This window comes from Apteryx rowi, unplaced genomic scaffold, assembly GCF_003343035.1.
Source record: "Apteryx rowi isolate R43461 unplaced genomic scaffold, aptRow1 scaffold_63, whole genome shotgun sequence".
Lineage (NCBI taxonomy): Eukaryota > Metazoa > Chordata > Aves > Apterygiformes > Apterygidae > Apteryx > Apteryx rowi.
The window spans coordinates 1,029,721-1,054,688 of NW_020450905.1; the positions used below are offsets into that span (position 1 = coordinate 1,029,721).

A 24,968-nucleotide genomic window follows, 5' to 3' on the forward strand; every position below is an offset into this window, starting at 1 on the left:
GGCCCCCTGGGACCCTGCCGCTGCCCTGGGGGGCGGCAGCTCCGGCGGGGTCGGGGCGCCTCGCCGTGGGTGACCGCGGCCCCAAACGCCGCCGCGGGGCCCGGGCTTCGCGCCCTCCGTTAAAGGAGGGGACTTCTGTGCCGCTCGCCTGCCCGCTGTAAGCTGTGAAAGCAACGCTAGGAGACGGCTCTGCCCTGCGATTCGCTTCCGAGGCGCTCGCAACGCGCCGTGCCAGTCGCAGGATTTGGGGGGAAATCCTGACTGTGCAACAGATTCCCGGCAATTTGGGGTATGCCGTCCTCCTGGCTGAGGCAGCGGTGTTGGTGAGCTGTTGGTCTCTGCACTAACATCAAGAGAGACGGCAGCTTTTTCTCGGTTCCTGTTAATGGTAATTCTGTTTATTTCACTTGTTTACCTGTGATGAATACAACACGTTTTACCACTTCTTTCTTTTATAATGCTATTAGCAATTAGATGCATCAACGTAGTAAATCTTGCTTGAACGAAAAAATTCCAAAGTGGCTGCTTCTCACACAATTAATTTGTCTTGGGAGACAATTAGTACATTTGACAAGGGGATTAGCTCTTTTATAGACTGCTTTATGTTGCCATGAAAATGGCAAATTGATAATTGTTACACACAGCTTTAAATCTTTATAATGAATACACTGAAAATAAATGACCTCAGATTAGAACGAGTAACACTAAGTGAGTAGATGCTAAACGTTCAAACTTGTACAGCTCACAAATGAAAATTTGGCCCCTCGTAACACAGTTGTTTTGTGACCTGGATATTCTGAAACCCTTTTGTTTTTTCCCACTTGCATTGAGTAAACTTAAGTATAAAATGTTTAGACATACATAATAAATGGTATTTATTTGTATGAGTTATGAAAAGGGATAGCAGGGTACTCTCGGAACAAATTAAATATAAACCAGTTATAAAGCCAAATAAGAAAATAAAATGCTCAGTTCAGGGGAAACAAAATACTACCACAGGTAGTATTGATGCCATAGGCAACAAACAAAATAAACCCTTTATATTTTCATAATTTTACAGTGTTAATGTGTTCCAGTGGAAGATATTTTCCCATGTATGGGAGGGGAGGGTGGATGGACTTCACTAGTGACACATTGCCTGTATATATATCCTTTTTCTGATGGGACATACTTTTTTGGTATGGTGCACTATCTTGTCTTGCTTAGGAGTATTTGGTGTGCTTTCTGTAAAGGGTTGTTGTTTTCTATATCAAAGTATACTATCAGCCATCTTGTAGATAAGGACAACAAAAATGTTAGAATTAGTGGTAGAGATTAATGAATTGGTGATGGCAGTGGGAGGAGAGTGGCAACTTGTTTTTATGTATGATACAGTTTTTCACATTTGGTCTTCTGAATGGTTATAGCTGCTGCTTTTGATTATTAGGACAAGTCTGTGTGTGTAGGTGGGTTTTCTGTGTGTGTGTGTGTGTATGTGTGTAAATGCACACACTTAAAATAAGCATTTTCCTGTATTTATTGTGTTGAATATTGGTAGGGCTGCCTATGGTCCCTACGTTTCTGCTGGCCTGCTATTGTAAATAGGAAGTGGCAGTTCAGAAAGACTACGTTAAGCACTCTTGTGAAAATGTTGAAATGAGTCGACTCCACTGTAATTTTCCTTACCCCTATATAAAAAAGAAAGGGGCAGGGTTACTATGTTGAAACTGTGCAGTTCTGTATTATGCTGCTTCTCTGAGCCCATGCATTGATTGAGTAATTTCATCAGACCCGCATTACTTGATTGCTTAGAAGTTTCCTAATGATCTGTATGCTGTAGGAAGAATCTGAAAGTCGTGAGTGGAATGGCAATGATATTGTGTTTTATGAGGCTATTCAAAAAGTCGCTCTGATTTATGTAGCTCGAAAGCTCCAAAGTCTTTGAGATTAGCCACGCTGCCTGGTATTTTCTTCATACATCAGTCGTCCCACACTCCTCGCTCCCTAAACAGGAGTTTAGAACAGTGCTTTAATTAAGCAGGGATTAGGTGGCATTTCTTGTCAACTGTACAATTTGTATATGTTTTGTATCTTCTACAGTTGGTCTCATGCTTTTGTATTTTGTGCTCATTTTTCCCCTTGACGTGTACACAGTACTATGTATGTGCATATGGATTATCTAGTCTGCCTATAGAAGCGTATATGCAAAAAATGTGTGCATTAGATGCAGCAAAATCACCTAAGTTGGCTATCACATACTATGGTACAAAAGTTTTTGCTGAAAAAATACCCTAAAAAATTTTTAAAGAATAATTCCACACAGTACTGTGCAACAGTAGTTCAGACGTGGTGATTACTGCAAGTAAACATACTTGCTCTTTCTTTATGTTTACCAGTGGCTTCAGCCGTATGCACCCAATTGTGTAGTGCCCTGAGCTTTTCTTTTTTCAAGCGCAAGTTCAGAAATATTTTCTGTTTTCTGAGGGAGAAAATTTGATGTCCTCTCCCCTTCCTTCTCTCAGCTTGGAGGCTCTTTGGGGCCAGGACTGTTATGTTCCTCGTACAGGCAAGTTCTTAGCACTGCTGAGTCGTGAGTGAATTCATCCTTTAAAGCTCTTCTGTAGTGTGGATAATAATACCAGGGCAATTGCACCATGGAGTTTGTCGCTTACTACTTTCATTAAGACATTAGTGTCCTTCAAATATAAAAATTCTTTGTCAGGGAAAGGGAATCATCTAGCTTGGTGATACCCACATTTCATCTTGAAAGCTGTTGTACTGCAAAGCACTTGGCTGGTATTATGATGTGCATTGGTAATAGGAATTTAATTTGCTGTGCAGTTGGTAAAGCCTCGTTAGAAAGTACGTAGTGTATGTCACTAACTGTTCATTATTCTCACATTAATTTTGTAAAGCCCAGGATATAAATAAAGAAATCTGTGCGTGCATATAGTACCTAGAGTAGGTACAGATTAGCCTTGAGGCCTCTGTTTTCCCTGCTCTAGAACTTGCCGAGGTGACTGGCTTCTTCTAAGCACAGGTGCAGGTGAAGGCCTGCAGCACAGCGCACTGCGGGTTAGCGGCCGGGAGGTTTTGCTAGTAACCGTGTTCTACTTAAATGCGTAGCGTGCACGACATAGTTTATGTGTCTATCTGTGCGCATTATTTCTTAAACTCTCTCCCAGGAGCTCAGATTTGCAACAGTATTTCAGGTCGCTGTAATGTATTTTCGTGCTAGTTACTCTACAGCTAAAGAGGGATAATTTTCCATGCCATAGATTACCGCTTGCTATCCTCCCAAGGCATGTTTGCCATTAGGTGTCACTGCTTTCTGGAGTGTTTCTTAGTGATCAGCAGGGCCTGATCCAGAGGCTGGCATAATTTAGGTGTGAGTTGTTTTCAGAAGATTTTAAATTGGTGCTGCGGATTGCTTACCACAGCGGGCTCCTTTTCATGTTCTTAAATAATTCTTAGCATTATTTCTAGTTCTTTGTCCTTTACAAAGTCAGACAAAAATAACATACCAGCCTATTTTGAGTGGCTTCCTAACAAATGCCTGACACGGCAATCACTGCTGCTGCTGTGTGCTTTGAGATGACTACTTATGGATGTGCAGAGTCTTTATTCTCACAGTGCCATCTTTGAAAAAACACACTGGAGAAAAATCTTTTAAGACTGTGACTGCATAAACCTACCAACTAAGGTTCATTTAACTTAATGAACAAAGGCATTAAGTATGGTTCTCTTCCACTCCCTGGGCCTGTAAAGCAAGTGGTATTGGCAGGAGATGACTCTTGTAAGCCATTAGGTGACTCCCTAGATATAGACTTGAACTTGCATCATTTTCTTCCATTTGATTTATAGGTATCTATAATCTGCTCTGACAGACTGTTTTTTCCTGAAATTTATTGGAGGCTTTTGCCTTTTGAGGTTTGTATTTTTACTCTTTGTCACTGCTGCTCCATTGCTTGACATTATTTCAGTATGCTAAAAAGGATTTTAAAATGGTTCACCCAAAGAAGTAGTTTTAGAATTATGATCTTTTGACTATCAGTTCTAATTATTTTCTATAATTATTAACTATTTTCTGTAATTAACAATATATGGAAACATGGTAAAACTCCCTTTATCAACCCACCCTCCGAACACAGTTTGTATCTTCAGCATTCAAAATCCTTCTTAGACATAGCCAGTAACAGTTGCTTCTTGGACTTCCTCGTAGCACTCTTGGGCCAATTCTTGTAAAAGAAAATACTATTTGTAAAATGGTCTATAACTTGCATAAAAAAAAAATCAAAGTTTAAAATCATGTTTCGTAAGCATATATTGCAGTACACGATAGCTTGGTGTGTGAAAGATACTGAATTCAGGTGATGCAGTGGTAATGAGGTAAACTAGGATACCTCCCTGCCTCTGCAAACTCGCTTGTTACCTTTGGGTTTTTAAATATAGATCTGAACTCCAGAAGGAACAAATGGTTATCTAAGCTGATAAAACCGGAAGAAAACTTAGATTCGAGAGGCACTTAAAAGTTGTACCGGACTTGCCGCGTCTGTCCAAACCTAGGCAGCCCCACACCTCCCCACCTCGTCGGCGCTGCTGTCCAGGTCACGGCTCCYGTCGTGCTGATGCCCGTCTTTCGGAGCCCCAGACGCACTCGGTTGCTTGTTGGGTTCGGAGATGCCAGGAGGCTGGTAAGCCAGTCGCAGCCCAACAGTAAAGCACAACCTGCAGTTTGCTGGCAAACCATGCTGCGGCTGCTGGGGCCTGGGCATAAAAGCTCGGGTTTCCCTCGCAGCATTTTGCAACCTGTACTGACTGGCTGTCTAGCAATTAGCTTCCTGCTGGGCGTCTTGGATACAGGTGCTATTTCTTTTCTTCCGTGGTATTTTTTTGCCTTCCTACACCATGGGCTAGGTCCATTAGCAGCTAGAAGTTGACCTGTTGCTTGCGGTAGCTGCCGAAAGTGAGTTACATTGGCCTTTTTCTCACTAACGTTGAGCATGGCTGCACTGCCTGTGTAGGCTAGTAAACCGTATTGGAGAAGGTGCGATAGGGAGCTGTTGGAATGTGATCCCTGGCACTGAATATGTGCTAAATGCCTGTTAAGTAAGTGTGGTACTGTGCTATTTAAAACATCTTCCACACCAGGTAATGAAGGCCTGGAGAAAACCTTCTGAGCACAGTTCTTAGCCATCCGTGCGAAGCAGCACGCAGAAAAGAGGGAGGAAGTGCTGTTGTCTCCCGCTATGAGGCACAATTTCATTGTGCGGTCTTGACATAGAGGCAGTAAATTAAACATAGAGAATGAAAGTGGAAGTACTTAGTGGAAGAGTGGGTGAGGAAAAAGCTTCTTTCTTGCCTTCTCTTTCTGGACTGCAGTATCTCTCCGTGAAACCCAACAGGACTGTTTGCTCTGGTATTCTTCCGTTACAGGTAGCAGGTTTCATTTTCCACTTACTGTTGCCCAAGTGGTTCTGTGAGAAATGATGGAGTAAGGGAAAGATTCTCCTGTGTCTGAAAGCACTATAATTAATAATGGTTTATGTGACTTGGAGAGTTATTACTGGTCTGTATAAATGTCACGGAGGACATGGAATGAAAGTGAGGGTTAGTAGATGAAATGCACCGGAGTTTGGATGGCGGTTATGAAACTTGGCAAGAAACAGGGCTTGAAATTGTGCAACGTTATAAGGTTCAAAATAGATATCCTCGTTTCAGTGATAAGGTGCTAAATTCAGAAATGGAAGAAATTTGTGTTCTGTATTGTGCCGCTGAGTGCACTTCGTTTGTATAGTCTTGTTCCTGCTTTGGTGTGGGGTAAAGGCCTCAGCTCGAGGAAAGCATGTGCTGTGAGCTTTAAGTGTGGCATAAAGAGACCCGTAAAAAGTGACAAGTGCTTAACAAGGAAGGATAATACAGTAACTACAAAATTTCTATATAGTATTAAAATTATATTGGAAGACTTTGGTGCAGAGACAAATACTGTAGTTTAGTCAGTTGTGAACTGATTGATATCAGATTCCTAAGTGCAGGGTTAGATTTAAAGTAGATTTTCGTTGTACACGGTAGTTTTGGAATGGCAGGGAAGTGGGGTGGAAAAAAAGATGAGAGGTAAAAGTTTCCTGAAAACTATGCTGGGTTTATCTGACAAGCCATGCTCAAGAGGAAATTGAAAAGGAAGATGAATAAAAATGTGAGGAGGGGAGGAAAATAAGATATCAAAGGCAAGAGCCACTAGTTCTCTGTTTCTGCCTCTTTAGGAGCTGTGTAATATTCCTGCAACTGCTATGCTAAATAGAAATGATCTGAACCAGAAAGGGGAAAATGTGAAGGCATAGAATTTAAATGAAGAATTATATGTGTGTTTTAACCTATTAGATAACACTCTGTGCTGAAATGCTAATTATTCCTAATTGTGATATTTGCTTTGCCCATGAATAAAATATCACATATCTAATAAAATATGCAGTGAAAATCATTATAAAATTCCTCTTGGAGTCTTTCATGCAGATTTAAAGGATTTAATCTTTTATTTCTTCATTGCTTTTTAAATCATTAACTTTCTATAATCAGTTGGATTGCTAAGGCCAATATCCAGTGAACCTTACAATAATTGCTTGTTTTGCAGAACAATTTTTTGTTAGTCCAGCCATATCTTTCTCATAGTGGAGATGGTGATTTCATTATAATAATTCACTTGTGATAAATCAAAATCAAATAGCACCACTCCGGTGATGTGGAAAGTAACTCTGGATTTTATTCCTTTTTTAAGAAACGCACGGAGCAGAGGATGGCATATCTGTGGACCTCAGTGTTAGGCCTGCATTTGCTCTACCTCTTTTTACTGCGTACAAATGTAGTAATAACCACTTTGGCAAATGCGTTTCAACAGAGAAATGAAAAAGTGCACGGGGCAGGTTTTCCTGCTTTAGAATTCCACCACTCAAAGCCTGTGTTCGGGACCCAGATCCGATAATAGAAGGTAACATGATTTGTTTTTACAGCACTCAGGCGCTCAAGTCCCGTTGATGTCTAGTAGAGCTTAGGCTCCTGAGCCGCTGAGATGTTTTTGAAGACATCAGTTGTCTTTCTCAGGTGACAAGAAACTATTTGCAGAGTTACCTAACTGATTGCAACCAATGTTGAGTGTAAACTGGCGGTATACCAAGTGCTTAAAGCAAGCAGCAGGGAGATCTCCAAATCAAACACTATTAAAAGTGGACATTTGTTGCTGCATACTCTTTACCTTATTACATTCTTTACAGTGTTCAAGCGTGAATGTTTTAAAAGCATTTTACGTGCTGGAGAGGTCATTAAAGAGGAAAAGACAGTAGGAAAGATCTGTTTCTAACTCAGCAAAGACAGTATAGAATATTGCAGTATGGACTCCATTTAATGGAATGAAAGGCTTATAGCTATTGTTGGATATATTAAAATACGTATACTTCTCTGTTTTTATTCACTTCTTTCTTGTATTCCAAGTTCATGGCAGGCAGCTGTGATGGCAGCTATGTTCTGTACTCTTAAATATTTGTTTTTGCTGCCCAGGAAGAATAAAGTTAAACAGATATGAAATAACATAAGTAAGATATCTGTTATTTGGGCAGATAAAGCTGTATGTTCTTTTTCAGGAATTCCACTTATTTGGCCTCTTTTGAGACAAATATACACCCAAATATATGATATTGGTTGCCAAGATTAATGTTATTTCTTCCTTAACTCTTCCCTTTGTGAATCTAAAGGCCTAAGCAGTGCTGTGGAATATTGACCATTAACTTGCTATAAATACTTTTTAGAAATGCACTACTTATGTACTACTAAATTTTCTAGTTCTCTGCTGCAGCTTAATAGCTAGCTATGGGGTATGTATTTATGTATGTATGTACAAAATATAAATGCAGACTTTTTCAGTAAGCAGAGGGTTTACTCTTTTTGAAAACATTTGCCTGGATTTTTTTCTTTAATTTCAATGGAAATTTTTTCCTGGCCTGTAAGTAACAGCCCAGAGGCTTGGAAGACGTTTTACTTACAGGCAGGAAGTCTTAACATGAGTATCAATTGGGAAATGCCACCCCACTGTGCTAGAAGCTGTACAAACAGGGAAACAAAAAGTGTGGCTGTCAGAAGATGTCAAGATGAAGTAAAAGAGAGGACTTGGATCTCTCTGCAGCTCAGATATTTTGTACACCAGGAGACAGAGTTCCAAATCTTTTGGAATATTTTGAGAGACAAATTCTTTCATTTGTGTTTGTGAGTGATCACTATGGGTATAAAGGAACAAATGTATGTAGATATGTCTGCAGGGATGTACTGGAAGTATAGATACAGTATGGCTGATCTCAGTGCTTCCCTAATGCTTGGCACTTTATAGCAAAGGTGACGCATAGTGGCGTGGGTTAAGATAATTGATAGGAAATGAAGGACGGAAATGTGTGTTGCCAGTGAAGTTGGTTAAATTGGCAAAATAAAAATAGTCATTATCTCATCAGTTGTTCTGAACATATTTTTCTCTGCCTTTACCTCGTGCAGGAAATAACACATGCTTATGTGCTCACACTCTCTCTTGCACATGCTTGCACTCTTTTGCGGAGGGGAAGGGCACAAATGTTTCATAATACAGTTTTGGAGATGTCTAGGTGGAAAGAAAAGAGCACTAGGTGGAAAAAAAACATGTTGCAAAACATGTCCATTTGTTTAAAGGAGGTGTTTAAATATAATCAATGATTCGGAAAGCATCCAGAGCCTCATTAGCCAGCCTCATTTTGTTTTTGAAATGTTATCAAAATATTATTGAAACAATCTAGAGAAATGGTTTTTCTACTCCTAGGAATGGCTGTCCTGTTATGGGATTGGATTGCATCCTGGATAGATATGAGAAATACAGTATCTACTTGAAAAAATTCTCTCAGTTTTGCCAGTTGCACAAAGAGTGTGATGATAACTTGATGCGAAACGGGTGGCGGGGGAGCATGGGCAGCAAGCAAGCGTGGTCCATATCTAAGGTACTAGCTTGACAGGGAATGATCTGCAGAGCTTGTGTCAGCATCGCAGAAGATGATGTGGTCTTAGGGACACAGTTGCCATGATGTCAAGCTGCAGGGAAAGGAGGAGTTTGCAGGAAAAGAAGTGTTATCTTCTAGGTTCTTCTCTGTAGAAGAGCAGCTCTGGGAGCAGGAGGGACATGGGGGAGGTTTTGGTGGTACTTCCTGCATGGGAGTTTTGGTAGGGAGGTTGAGGGTTGTGGTTAGCAGTGAAGGGAATTGGGTGGGTGGTAAAGGCGTGGAAGGGGTAGCCTCCACGATGGGCTGGGCTAGCTTTGTAAGAACATGGGGTACTTTTGGGGGTAGCAGGTAAGTGTTGTGACACTTAGGTGGGCTGGAGACTAGGCCATAGAAAGAAGGCATATGTATATAAGGAAAGCTGGGAGGTCCAAAGGAGTGAGGCACTGGGATGGTCCAGACTATTACCATTAAGAAGAAGAATAAAATAAATATGCTTTGAGAACAACAAATCTAGAAGATAATACTGAGTTTATAGGAAACTAAACCGTAGAATGGAAAATGGTATTTGTTTCCCCCTGCCTGACCTCCATAGTTTCACTTGAAATTATTCCATTTGTCTGGTAGATTTTTGTTCTTTAGTTTATAATTGCTCCTGACTACTCCTTTGCAGAAAGATGAGGTCCATCTTGGCTTTGGATTATCTAGTTCCATTGTATAAACAAGAGGTGCAAACAACGAGAGTGGTGCTCAAGTGCTATCTTTCACCACTCTACACTGAGGATAACCGCAAGCGTATTGCGCCTTGCTGTGCCTTGGCATTATCCTTCTGATTAAATAATCTTCCTTTGCTTCCTCTGTGCAGTAATGTATTGCTGGTCTGTACCATGCCTCCATGTAAGCTCGGCTACGGTGCCTGGTGAGTGAGAGAAAGGGAGGCATAAAGCCATAGCTTCTGCTCCAAATTTGACCAAATTTAGGAAGGAAGTAAAGGAGAAATAGCAGAGTGTATTTCTGGTTTCAGAGATTGTGGTGTCTTTTGTGGACAGAGATCTAGGTTTCTCCTCCTCTCTTGAATAGCTGCATAGTTCTCGTTAAAAATTAGGCTTCTCTTCAGTGAAGTTTCAAAGTGGAACTACTTTCATGCTTATCTTGTGGCATACGTGCTCATTGGGCTGTTGGGGCTAGTGTTTGGTTTTCTGTCATTATCAGCCTGATCCAACCTCCATTCAAAGCAGTGAAGGGACAGGCACTGACTTGTGTTTCCTTTAGATGAGACACATTAAGACTTGGGGTTAATGGGTTTTTAAATATATTTCTGTTTGAGATCAATGGTCTCTAATAATAGGGCTGAATGATGTATGGGAGGACGAGGTAAATACCTCCTCAGGGGAAGATAGATAATGATACCAATTGGAAACTGCTATTGCTGAAAATCATCTTCTGCCAGATTTAGGAATGAAAAAATGTTGTTCATTAAAGTACTTTTTTTTTTTTGGGGGGGGGGGGGAGGCATTTTTCCCCATTTCTTGTAAGACTGCCAAATGTCCCTGAGGCTAGAATTAATTGGCTTTTTGTGTTGTGTCAAGTAAGGAGTACAGTGGTTTTGAGAAAAATACTAGGTTTACAGACTCCTATCTAGAACATGAAAGGGAGAGAGAGGCTAGCCTTATATAAACAAGATCCTTGCATCATTTTCTACCAGTAGCTTGGAGTAGCGAATAGAATACTGAAATGGACATTGCCTGTGCTTTGGAACTTGTTAAAATCATTCCTATAACCCCCAGCTCTTCATTCTGCCTAATTCTCCTTTAGAACATGCATGTTCGGTTTTCTTTTCCTTTCACCTCCAGGCATCTGCAATGAAGAAGGAAATATCCGCTACTTAGAAATAACCGATACTTGTTTTGGAAGGCAACTTCAGTAGCAAGTGCCATGGAAAGGTATTTTGTTGTTATCTGTTTTTTTAGAGATACACTAGAGGTTACCAGTTGTGGTTCATTTCACAAATTCTTTCTGACCACTTTGGATTCTAAGGTTTTTCACATCCTCAATATTTTCAATACTGCTGTTTCGAAGGCCACTTCTTATGGTAGTGAGAAGTCAGTGGACAGCAGCAGATGTAAGCTTTGAAATAGCTCTTTTATGGAGGGGTTTGGGAAGTATGTGTTGGAGCTGTTGCACTAAAATTCCAAAGTGTTAGCTTAAATGTAATAATGCTCTGACAAAGTGCTACTACCATCTGCTAGGGAGGATTAGTACTATTTAAAAATCTCTATAATTCCCAGAAAGAGTAGAGGAGTCATGGAGTGAAGAAAGTCTAGCTCTAAATTAATATTTAGTTCAAGGATTCACAAACTCTGTGTGTAGACTGCTGCCCACTAGAGATTAAGTCACATTCCCAGCTCACATAGATGGGTAAGTACTTCTGGTGTATGAGTAGAGCGATCCCTACTTTTAACAGTGTAGAGCTTGGCCCTTAGTTTTGCAGCAGAGTCCTTGTTATTAACAGTGACTTCTCATTCACATCACTGTAACAACGAATACAGTTTGTTTGGCAAAGAAACAAAGAAATGTGCTCACTGTGGGTATTTAGAAAGCTTCACTGATTAGCCATTCCTTATCATTTAGTTCTCATCAATGAGAAAGAGTTCTCTGCATAGCATTCCCATAGGGCTTTACAACTTAAACGCTCAGCCTTTTCTGTATGTAAAAGTCAGTCTCCCCTTAGCGAATGATCTCGTGTTGGAAATGTTCTCAGTAGCAGAACCTCTCCATCCCCAGACTTTTCTTAACTGAATTTGTAGAAGTAATTCAACTTCCAGTAAGAAGAAGGTCAGACCACTTTCCAACCTATTCCAAAAATCAGCATAACTTGCTGGTATCTGTTAGAAAATGCTTTTTGCAGCAGTATTAAGGCTGCTGTCCTCACTGGAACAGCTAAATTTTGCGCAATATTTAAAGATGGGAGCAAGAAGAGACATCCAGTAATGACAAACTGTGTATAGCTGTTGATCTGCTAGTTTAGGAAGATCCATATGGAGTGAAAAAGTGAAGAGAATGAAAATTCTGCTGTCATCCATCCTGGAAAAAAATGGCTAAAACTTCCTAATTTTGGAGTTCCATATTAAAAGATGCACTTTATGAAAATTCCAGTTGAGAAGAAAAAGGAAAATGCTGCCACCAGAAGCATTTTTGGTGTCTTTCTCTTTCTTTCCTTAAAGGGTTCACTGAGTTTTGTTTTACTTGCATTCTTGCATGGAATATAACTAATTGTCTTGAATAGCTCTGCGGAGAAGTAGGTCATATCTCTCACATGCCTTTAGCTGAAATACGTTTTGGTCAGTATTACTTCCTGGGGTACACATCTTTTCTGTGTGCCTGTTGGTGCAATGGATACCTGGTCCGGTGGGATTCTCTTCTAAGACCAACTCTCCTAGATGAAATACCAGTTCTTTAATTCTTATTTATCATTTTTCAGTGCTGAAAGTACAACTGGAACTGCCTGCTTATTTGAAGAGTCACGACTCTTTCTTTGTTACTTAAGGTATAAAGACCTTGATCTCCCCCTGCTGCCCCCTCAGGAACTCTTGCACCTTTCCTTGCTTTTCATGTAGAAAAGCTAATGACCTCTGTGAAGTAACTTGCCTAAGACTAGACACTGCAGAGCCAGGCTAAATGAAGGACTTCTTGACTGTCTCTTGCTCAGTCCAAGCAACTGTGGTGTTTTGCACTATCACTGAAATGTATTTTAGTTAATCCTATGTGAGAGAGGGAGTACAGAGAGCCGGCTTCTATTGTGATAGGGAACATCTATTTGAGGTATGGTGAATGGGGGCTGTTTGTACTGTGAGAATACAGTCTTATCATGAGGGTGATTCTTGTCATGCTATTGCTTTTTGCTCAGAAAGTATACAGAAGTACACAGAAGTAAGAATAGATGGATTTTCTACACATTTTTAGTGAATAATAGGCCAATGGGATAGAGGTGGCCAGTCTGCAGTCATCAGTCAGTAAACCTCGCCTTTCGAGGGAGACCCCATGTATCATGACTGGGTGCTGAGTAAGCTGTACTAGGTGTACTGCGTGGTGACCCTGCATGGAAACAGTCAGACTTGTTCCAACATTTTCCTCTGCTTGCTTCCTTTTGTTTAAATGTTTAACCTACCTTTTAAAAACTATTTTAGTGCTGACAGGTTCAAAGCATATATGAGCAGGGACCAAACTTTATAAAGCAGCAACTTGTGGTAGAGCTAGTGAGGGTAATTTCCATCTACCAAATCCCTTATTTTTTTGCAAGGGCACACAGCTATTTCTAGCAGCTACCTTTCTAATTATCCCTCTCCTGTTCCCAGCACCTTGACAGAGCATGAGGTGAGACCAAAAGGGGATGGGTTTCACCAGGAGCAAAGGAAGGAAGGACTTGTTATAGTAGCACCAAAGAGTAAGGGTCAGGGAAGGGAGAAAGCGGCTGGGATGTGGGTGATTAAAACAGAGCTCCTGCTTCCAGCGTAGAAATAGTGAAACACTGTAGAACACACGTGTTCCAGCTCTTTGTTCCTTTAGGAACACAGGCTCTATGATTTTTTTAAAACTGTGCAGAGAGATGCTTTGTGAATTTTTTGGAAGTGCTCGGAAATGTAGCTCCTCCAGTGAACTCTGCTCAGTACCTACCTCTATTCACAAATAAGCAAATACCTTTAAAAAAGCATGGTTGCCAGCAGGTGGGACAGGCTGGCTGAGGGCAATTAATGTCAGGGGACTAAGTGAGACAAAACTGGGAGTAACCAACCCAGAGCTACCCCCGTAGAGTTTGCTGCTGAACCACTCATGGTATCTAAGCTGGCTGAGAGCTTGTGCCAGGCTGCATGTGTTACGGGGCCGGTGTTGTGTTGCCCTCCTTTCACAGCCTCTCACCAAACAACCTAGGACGTGCCCTGGCCACCCTGACCCTCCTACTGTGTATGTAGGCTGCTGCCCACCTTTCTCATTTCCTATAAAGTTTCTTTGATCTCATCCTGTCACAAGTTTGCCTTCATTCTCCTACCACAGAAGCCACTTACAGGGGGAGTTAAGGCTTTGCCTGCGCACCAGCAGTTTCTTGCAGTCATCAAATACCAAGGGACTAATCTAAGCCAGCGGGGAATTTTCTGCATGTTGGCATTTACAAGAAGCAGTAGTGTGGGTCTCTCGCTCTGTTTCAGGTCAGTTCCTCCAGACTGAGCTTGATACCTGCAGTTACATGTGTCATCAGAGTACTCGTATTGCAAACAATCCCCTTGGCTTTTTGGAGAGCCAGAATTTTAAGATAATGTGACTGTATTTGTGGTTTGTGGTTGGAGTGTAAATATTTATGTTGGGAACTGGTGTGATGGTAGGAAGAGGAGAAGTTTCTGGGGCAACAGCTTTTCAGGCAACAGCTGTCACTGAAATTCATAACTAAACCACAAGAAAAGTGTACCTCGTGTTCTTGAGTGCTATTCATCTAATAGCATTGCTTAGAGTTCGTGTCGTGTTAATAGTACAGTCTCACCTGACATCTTGGCCCTGTTGTTTTGTGCTGTCTGTGTACATAGCAAAAAGCAGTCTGTGGTGAAGTTCCTGTAATCTTGCTCTCTTGTTGTTTCTTGTCAGCTTCATTTTCTTGGTCTCATGCCCCAGGACAACGCTCTTGTATTCATGTTTCCGGAAAGGCAGGGGAAGGCTTAAATAATAGTTCTAGCCTGAAACTATGTGGGAAATGTTTCTGCTTCTGTTACCTCTTACTTTTCCCCATCTATGCTGACAGATTATATTTATAAACACAACATAATTTTTGGAGTCAAAGTACTTATTAAAATCCTCTTAACATTGCTTATTTATCAGTCTGCTCCTTGTAGAACAGGATTTTTAGGGGCTTGCAATGGTCTGTGCAGTACCGTGCAAAAAAATGCCAGCCAGTTCCAAGGGAGCTGGTATCATCTCCATAGTATAGTACAATACCTTTAAATGGCATTGGTTTGGGTCCTAGGGCTAACTTGCCTGGGCACAGTACCAAACTCGCTTTCTTTTAGTCTTCTGTTTAGTATACAGTCTGTATTCAACTGCTTTTGTACACAATCAAAGTGAAAAGGAGATGGAGAAGTTTTTTTTTTTTTTTTTTTTTTTACTTTTTTTAACCTCTTTTTTTCTAACCTATTCTGCAGCCAAGTTTATGCAGTAGCACAAGAGAGAATTTTGCATGCATTTGCTTTTATTTCATGCAAAGGGACATTTTTGCCTTCAGCTGCTGACCGCTGAGGCTTCTGACCGAGTGCAGCCTTGAAATATTCTTGAACTTTAAGTTTTTCCTATTTAGTTAAGATCAGAAAGAGCTTGTCATTGTCTCATCTCACCTGCTGGGCAACCTGGACCACAGTGTCTGTTTGAACATTTTGCTGAATGTGGATGGAAATTTATTCCTATATTATTTCTTCTCTGGGGAATAGCTCCTACTAGAAGAGCCATCAGAATAAAGACTGCTGACCGTGCTCCTTTTTCTCACGATTTTCAAACTAGTCAGTGACTGCCACATTTGCAAGCAATGTATAGCTCACATTATTCTCATAATCTCTGAAGGTTGTGGTTGGCTGCTAACACAATCTGATAGATGTGTGTGTGTGTGTGGATAGTATGTTTGTTAGGGTATCTGGAGGAAAAATGGGATTTCTCATGTCATGCGTGAGAAAAAGCTGCCATTGAAAGAGAACAAAAGAGAATATAACTCTCATCTTACAGATTATAATTTTAGTATAAACATCCTGTCCTCTGTTGCAGAACATTTGGAGAAATACATGTCTACCACTAGGCCTGAAATCTGTTACACTCTGCCTTTTCAGGCTCCTTCTGCCATGACTTCTGAAGTCAGTATGAATCATTCCATTGGCTTTATTGGACTTTGGATCACATCTTCTCTGTTTATGTGATTCCTTCTTGTCCTTTTATCCTTCCCTTCTCCCTTCCAGCAACTACTTCCTTGCTGTTTTTAGTCAAAGTCATTACTAGCTGCCAATAGTCATAAGCAGCCTTTCGGTAATGCATGTGTAGTGTTCAGGCATGTGTGAATGAGAGAGACTACTTAGGGAAGGTTTCACATTTTCAGACTTAAACATAGGTGGAAATCTCACAGGCACATTATTCCTGTTACTGTTAAAATCTTTTGCATTGCTTTCATGTATTATTGTCTCAAGATGTAAAAACCTGCTTCAGTAGTTAATGGCCTTCTGAAGCAACCATTTCCATCAGCTGCCAAAGACAGGACCATTGGCCTACACTGGTGTCTCTCCAGGGCAGGCTCATGTACTTACTGCTCTATTCTTTATTATTTTGAGTGAGAATGCTGATTTCCACTAATAGAAATGGAGATGAAAAATCAGTTTTATGGTTAAGGAACAAGACTAGGATTTGTGAAAGGTGGATTCAGTTTTGGACTCTTCTGTGATTTTTGCGGAAGTTGTACTAAGATTTAAGCATTTGAGCTGTCAAAATGAAACCATCAGGACTCCCTGTGAACTTAGAGTGGCATAGGCACTGTTGTACCTTGCTCAGATGTTGTCTTTGACTTGTTGAACCTCTGTTTTCCACATGGATGGTTATATCCCCTTACCGAACACTTTTTGTCTTGTCTGCTGAGTTTGCAAGTTCTTCAGGTGAAGCACTGTTTCGTGCTAGGTATATGTGCATGGCCAATCACAATGAAACTCCATTTCAGCTGACAGCTTTGGAGTTTACTGTACAACTGTTAGTTGTGAAAATGGATTTTTTGCATCAGTGAGTAGAACAAGCTATTCTGTTTCAGGAATGCAAATTTGGATGCAAGCAACAAGCTTATTGTATGATATGCTTCCAAGATGATTGTTTGTGAGCGATGGAGCGGGACCATTCACTAAGTTCTGCTGGAGGATGGAAAGTGCTGATGTGGGTTGCTGCCATTGCAGGCAGAAATTGGGGCTTCAGGTGTAAGTTTCAAATATATGCATAGATTTACTAAACAGTGAATTCCTAGTATGTGTAAAGCTGGCTATGACACAACATTTCAAATGGTACTGTAAATATATCTCCATGGGTATATGAAACTACTGTTGCTCTTTTACATATTCTTACCAGCTATTGCTGGCAAACTTGCCTTATATGAAGGAATTGCTCAGTTTTGCATTTGCTGCACTATTTTGAATGAGAATTTGGATATCCAGTTTGAAAATTTAAAACTGAAAATTGTAAATTATTTTCTGAATTATCAGATTATTTATTTAATTATTTATCTGTTTATTACTTTGGCATATAGTGCTCTAGTATTGTAATTCCACTAAATAACCGGCTAATTAAAAGAATGCAAAACTCAATCAAATTACTACACAGAAATGCATGCCTCTCTCTAAACTTCTGGCTATATTTCAGGTGAGCTTTACAGGCTTCTTTTCTTTCACATCTCTCTTTACTTACCAAGATGCTGCCTTTAAACACAAAGGTATTTTTGAGAACTGCACAGCCATTGGAAATTATAAGAGAAGAAACTGTAATAGTAGTTAACAGGAAGTGCTTGTTACAAACATAGTGTGTTTTTGAAGGGAGAGGGGCCAGTAAGTTGATACTTTGCCTGAAAAAATATACAGCATCTAAAACAATCTTATGTATCAGTTGACTGTCAAAGTAAAATATATATTTAAAAACAGTCCACACTGGGCCGTAAAAATGGTCCATAGACTCATCACTTATATTCAGCTTTCAAATGTTTTGGAGGCAAATAAGTTCCAAGTTATCAAGGGGCATGAGTATCAGAAAAAAGGAATTGAGTCATGTTGCCCGAGCAGAGAAGAAAACTTTTCTTTCACTGAGTGAATCACACTCAAGACAACTGTTTTTCTCAGCATGTCATTACTTGTATGCTGTTATTTGGACAGCTTTACCTTTTTTCTGATCCAAATAATGTCAACTGTTAAGTTCTGAAGAATGTCAACTACTGCCCCGTGTTGTGGCCAGCGTTTCTATAATTGGAGAGTAATCCTCTTCATCTAGTTGTCTCTCCTAGGGTGGACGGGTCAGTCTCTCCAGTTGTGTCTGTGGTGGAAAAACTCCCCTTAGCCTTTTTTCCTATTCCATTTGTGCTTTCCTTGTACAGGTATCTACTTTTTGACAGGTAGAAAACGTATCATCTAATCGTCTACATATTCTGTAATTTGTTACCTCACAGGGATGTCTGTACACCAAAGTCCATGGGTTTGCAGCATAGTAGCCTTAAAATATTTAAAAGAATTAAGTTTGAGCTTTGAGAAGTTTATGTACTTTGCAGCTTATTTTAAAGTAGTTCAGAGTCTTCATCTGGAAGTCTTGCTAAAATACTGAGTACTTTTAATGGTAATTCATGTCAGGTGAAGCAGTGTAAATATAGGACTTTAAAGTTACCCGACAATCGTAAGCCTTAAATGTTAAGCACAAATTCACATTTTAGGAAGATTTGGATTGTTTATTATGCTAGCTGGATTAATCAAATCCTATTTAAAATACTCATAGAAAGAAATGTCAGCACTCAGTGTAGAACTTTAGCTTTAGGAATATCTTCTGAGCAAACAAGGTCAGATTAGTAGCACACTGGAAGCAAAGGATAATACTATGGTTAAAGCACTTAACTTGTGCTCAGGAGACCCTGGTGTTTTTCTTGGCATTTCCACAAATTCTTGGGTGACATGGGGTCAAATCACTTGTCCTGTTTTATTGTGTGCCTATGGAGTGAGTAGCACAGGCTGTGTCAGTACCTTCAAAATAGTGTTTTGGAATTAGTAGAATCTATACTATTTCCCTAGAGTTTTTTTGCTGTCATTTCTGCATACAGTCTGAGGACATACAGCATTTGATAATAAACATCAAAACCAAGGAAATTGGCTCAGGAGAATGCAATGCAAGGCTCAAAAATTTGAGGAAGTTCTTTTTTGGAGGTAAGCACAATGTGCTAAAGAACTTTCTGTTGTATTAGGTCATTTTGAAAAAGAGTGCTGCTTTGATTAGAGAGATTGCCACTGGTACTAAGAGAAGTTACGTTTCCTTTTTGCAGCGTGCATTTTGAAAAGAGTTTTGTGTCATATTTAGTCATGTGTCATAGATTACAGGAAGCCAGAAAGATAAGTTATTGAGGCGGTATCTGATAATTAGTTGTATCGGGTATGAAAAAAACGTGAAAGCAGACAGGCTTGCTAGGACCCAGTTTGTGGGTCACCGAAGTGTTTGGAAAATGCACTGGAGTAACCACTGATGTAGCTGAGTACAGTGGTTCCTCTATACTGCGCGTTGTGCAGTTGATGTAGGAAACTTGAGAGAAGCTGTAGAAAGTGTAGTTACACGTAAAGTAAACTTCATGTGATTGTATCTGAAAGTTTAAGTGATCGCAGTTTCAGTTTGGAACTAATGTCTAGTGGAAAGAGTGTTTCTTTGTTTCTGTATTTCTTTGTGTTGTGCCTGGAATGCAAGAGAGGAGAACTTGCCTGAATCAGCTGCAATTAAATGTGAGCTCCCAGAGCATCTTCAGTGGTTGTTTGCTCACTGGTAGTAGAAGGCAATATGGAGAAGCTGGGGTATCCTAAACAGATAAACAGGAACTGGAGCTTCAAAAAAACCAAACCAAACCAAAAAAGCAACTTGAGCTCTTCAAGGTCACTTTAAGGCACACTCTAAATGTTCTGTTCCCTCTGAATGGTATAACCTGTAGTAAGCAATACCATGGTATTGCCAGTTTTGACAAGGTTATAGCAACACATATTTAGGTGTTTTAGTGTGGTAATGGGCATACTTCCTAGACTGTTCATGCACATATTTACTTTCCTTGTGACAGGCAATGACATACTTTTGCTATTTTGTGCCCCCAACAATATCCTGAGAAATGATTTACTTGAACATTTATTCTGGAAAATTGAATATTGCTTCTATTTTGACAACTGATTAAAAATCCTTATTTGAAGACTTTCCTTATTTCTCATTGAAGGTTTGTTACAGAAGCATGGCTGATCCACATACTAATATCAGAAGTGAGGGGAGTTATATGCAAACAAACAAAAATAGCATGGCTTGTTCTTTTCTTTTTAGAAAGAAAAAGAAATTACGCTAGTTGGTTATTTTTATAGATCAATGAGTTTTCTGGTAAGAGTTTTTACACTGTGCTGTTTAAAATGATGCCTCAGCCCTGACTGAGACTTGAGTACTTTGGCTATATGGATATCTGCTGTCCAAATTGGCAATGTTATGTTGTTATTGTAGAGGGCAAATAATTATTTCTGGTTGCTAACATTTAGTTTTCCTGCATACCAAGTATTTTTCCTTCTGTTCTAATGTGCATATGTAGCTTGATTCTTCTGTGGGTGATTCTGTATTGTATAATCCTACAGTGTTTTCTGACAGATTAAGGAATTAATTTGTCTTCTAATTTTCCTCCTCCCTTGTTCATCGTTTGCAAGAATGTAGCACAATAATTAAGACAAGAGGGAAGAAATCTAATGTATTGATTGCTCTTTAAATCTAGAGCTGCCTATAAAAAGGGACAGTTGTCCATAAACTTTGTTTATCAGTTAAACGTAGTGTTTATTTAGGGGGGGTAACGTTAGGAAGTATTAGCAGATAACTTGGCCTTCCATATGTGAATATTTTTATTTGGTGTACCATGCTGGCTTTAGTAATGTTTTGCTGGTGGTCTCTAACTAGACCTAATGCAATGTGCAGTTCTGTAGGAAGCATGTAATTTGGTTTCTGTACCACAACAGTTCTTAAAACTTCCTAAAAGACTTTCTGTCAACTTTGCCTATTGACTTTGCAGTGAATGGAAAGATGCATTGCTTGCTGTGTAAAAAGGTAGAAGAAATACATCCCCTGAACTCAGAAAAGGAAGCAAATGAGTGTCCTAGATGAGATTAGCCTATTTATTTTCACATTTTAAGCCATTGTGGAATTATACTGTGAGTTGTTAGATTAGCTGGTCAGAATTGTGCAGGGGAATGATAAATTTAAGCCATTAGCACATTAGCAATGTGAAAAGGAAAAAGAAACACACTTCTATTAACAGGGCTGATGGACCAGTCAAAGTAGCGGGGAAATCATTAGGTGATGTATTTCCATCAACACGTATGTCTGCAGCAATTGAAAAACACTTAAGGATTTGGAGACTTCAGATTATGATTCAGACACTTGCCTTCAGTAAGTCATTTGTATTTGTGCTAGCTGTGGTGCTTAGAAACATTCCTTAAAATTCATCAGAGAACCGGTCTGCGCTTGCCTAGTCCTTATACCATTGTACAGTTGATGTCTGCAGAAGGCAAGAGTTTAAGGTTATGAAGAGAGAAAAGACAAATACAGTCCACAAAACTGCTTGCCTGATTTAACATGTTTTACTATACATGAGATTGGTGTGGTAAATGTATGATGAATGCATGACAACTAATTATTCAATCTGCCCTTTGAAAATATGAATATAATTGCATTCTAATACTCATTTGCAGTGGTGGTTGCTGCCTCTAATAGCTGCTGGGTTGGTTGCAGTCAAATGTGAACAAAATATAGCTTTCACAGTATCTAATTCAGACTCCGTGGCCACTTGACTTCCAGCTGCTGGCTTGAACAACTTCTGCCCGAAGTATTTTGGGATTTTTGTTTTCTAGTGGGAAAACTCTGTTCCATCTGGCAAGTGATGTCCTTCAAAAGATATCTCTGCAACAGAAACAAAGAAAAGCCGTAAGGGCTCTAGTTGTTCTCTCCCCCTATGTACAGCCCTCTGTAAAATGTCAAATTCCTTTTAATCACAGGTGCCTGCCACTGCAGCCTTTTCACTCTGTTGTGATGTTTTCCGAGGAGAACTGCTGCTCTTGGAGTAAATGGTAGCTGAAGAAAGAGAGCAGGTGATCTTGGTATATTCTTGGACCAGAAAAGCCTAAAATGTCTTCAGAATAATTTCTGGACTCAATTAATTTCTCTAAGGACAACAGATTTGAGATAAACATTTTCAAAAGGATCTAACTCACTAGAAAAATCAGTTGAATCTTGGTCTTTTCAGAAATTAAGTTAAACTCTTCATTCATATTTCATGAATGCTTCTGTAAAGAAATTGGTTCAGTGTCCACAGCACTTATGAAAGCACAAAGTCTCTTTCTTTATGTATATGTAGAAAGTCACTGAATAATTTTAGTATTAGGCACTGAATAGTTACAGTGCTTTAGGATGACAGCACTTGGCTCTGCTGCTCAGTAGAATTCTGTATCCCATTAGTCTCCAGGTATCTGAGATGTATCTGGATGCCCTGTCTTCTTGTTTCCAGCTGCTACTGTTAAGGTTGATCTTGATCCAAGAAGCGGTGGTATTATCATTGGCACATAGCGGGAAGGGGTGTGCATTAATTCTGTTTGGATGACCAGCTAGGCCAGTTACTCAGTTTAACAGAGACAGAAGTGAATATGGCTGCCAATAAAATTAAGTGACAAGAAGTCAATTGAAATATAAACAATAATTTTATTTTTTTAAATAAACAATCACTTTAGTAACCCAAATCTAAGAAATACATTGGAACTATACAGGAAAGGACTTTGCTGAAGTTTTTTGATGACGATGAACATTCTTGGTTGGGTTAGTCCTTCTCTGCTTGGCGTTTTATTGACTGAGCTCATACGGATCTAATGACCTGGGGACAAATGTAGAACACTTAGTTTGTGGTGTGGAGGTTGGGACTGATGATTTTTTGCAATAATTTCTGGCCTTGGAAAATACTGTTCAAGCTATAGAGGGGGTTAATAACCTCAGTACTCACGGGAAAGAACATGTAAGTGAGAATTTTTCCTGTGGTTCCAATAACATAGAAACGTAAGAAACTTTTGTTCGTTATTCAGGAAAAAAAAAGCAATTTGAGCCAGTTAACTGAAAGTATATTTATTCCCTTTTTTCAGAGCTCTATTTATTTGTTTTAGGAGATGCTTGTTTTTGTTGGGCAGTAGTTTTAGTTGCAAATATGTATTTTTGCCTTCAGCAGCCTTTGGATAAAAAGAAATACATCTCAATCATTGAGAAAAAATCTCTTTTTCCATCTTTCTAAAACCTCTCCCTCTAACTGTATTCTTTTCTCATTGCTGATGTTCTTTTGAAAGCTCTCCTAATACAACTAAATCATACAAACAGAAAGTCTCTGCAACATAGGAAATTTGCAGACCATCCTGCATTTGGCTTTAGACGCTATGTTTTACTAGAAGATCTCAAAAAGGCCATGGTGATCTCTTGAACATGGATCCTGTGGCTGAGTTATTGAGAACATGATTGAATGTCTGTCCCTTTCTGTGTAATTTTTAATAGTTTAAGAAATATGACCTATTCTGTTTCTCGACTTGATGTTCAGCCTTATTAAATTGGGTACAGATTGGGGCATGTATACCTATGCAGAACACTGTTCATAGGTCTTCAAAGATTTTCAATTTGCTGACGTGCAAATTGACTTTAATGTTTATCTTCCAAATTAAATAACTTTTCTATAAATGTGTATATATTTCAAAAACGGGCCAATCTTTATAAAGTCTTGTTCATCATACATTTACCACACCAATCTTATGTATGGTGAAACGTGTTAAATAGGCAAACAGTTCTGTGGACTATATTTGTCTTTTCTCTCTTCATAACCATAACCTTTTGTCATTAATAAACTGCATAAACTGCAGGCTCTGGTTTTAGGTGCGTTGTGTCATGAGTTGATGAACTGTTTGCAGAAAACATAAACAAATCCTGCTGAGTTTAACTGTCGGATTTAAACAGCAAATTAAATATGCTATGTATAAAAGTGTGAAGTATATGAAGAGGTTTGATTTTTTTTTTCAGTCAGCAAGACTGTGTTTTGCTTTGTTGAAATGGCTTCATTTTTGTACGGGCATGTTTGTTTCCAGTTGGGAAATACTCTCCACGTGAGAGGAGGAAAAGTACCTGCTTTATCTTTTTGTGCCGCATCTGCTGATGTTGAATAAAAAACAAAACAAGCCCAATAAGCCAAAATTTCTGACATGAGAATACATTAAGCATGGGGGAAATGGTGTGCAAGAAGGGAAGAGGAAAGACAATTTCAATTTGTTTTTTCTGAATTTCTCTGGTCAAGGGTTGTTTAAGAACTTCTTGCCCGTCTAACGTACTGTGATAAACTGCGGCTTATGAATTTTAGTACGCGATTGGTGTAAACGAAGCAGGTTCATGTTGCACAAAATGTATTCAGATAGGACATTAATTCCAAGACCAGGCTTGCAAAGTATTTCTTTTTGATAGTCTGTCTAGCTTGAAAGTCCAGACAGCAGCAATGCCTGCCCTTGCTTACTTCCCTCCTTACACGGTTTTTTTTGTTGCCACTGAAACGCCATAATAAATTGCTGCTTAGGATTCTGTTTGTGAATGAGGAAAAGCTGGTGGAGGACAAGTTACATGTAATCAATTGACAGCTAAAGAAATCAAACAGTATTATAACATTTATTTGATGCCGCTTTACGCGAGACGCTCAGCAGATTAGTTAGTCTAAGGCATATCACTTTCCAGCCTGCCATATTGATTTATATGAAACCAGCATAATGCATATTGATTCACATATGCACTCTGTTGGTGTGCAAAAGTCTTTCCAACAGCATCTAGTGGCTTGGTTGGATTTGTATGTAAAAGTGCTAAACGGCCCACGATCAATCCAGCCTAGCAGATCTCCGAGGCCTGGTAGCATTGCCCCCGTGCTCGACTATAGGACGGCTTGAGAAAAAAAGAGTGATGATGTTGTAGTATGTTATGCTCTGCTTTCCAAGTCGGTTAGGGACGTGGGGTACACATGCAGTTGCAGGTATGATTTCTAGTATTTATGCCGTTGTACCATTATTTTTAGGAAGTATTAGGAATATTGAGAGAGATTCATATAAACATGCGGTTTGATTGTTTCTTTTGAGTAGTGGTAGAACATTCTGTCGCTGGACTTTAAAACCGGGAGCCATATGGGGT

General features: G+C 39.6%; 1 protein-coding gene across 1 annotated transcript in view; it reads left to right on the top strand.

The window, feature by feature from the left end:
- GRID2 (glutamate ionotropic receptor delta type subunit 2) overlaps positions 1-24,968 on the top strand; it is a 714,293-nt gene that overhangs the window by 1,002 nt on the left and 688,323 nt on the right. The window lies entirely within an intron of this gene.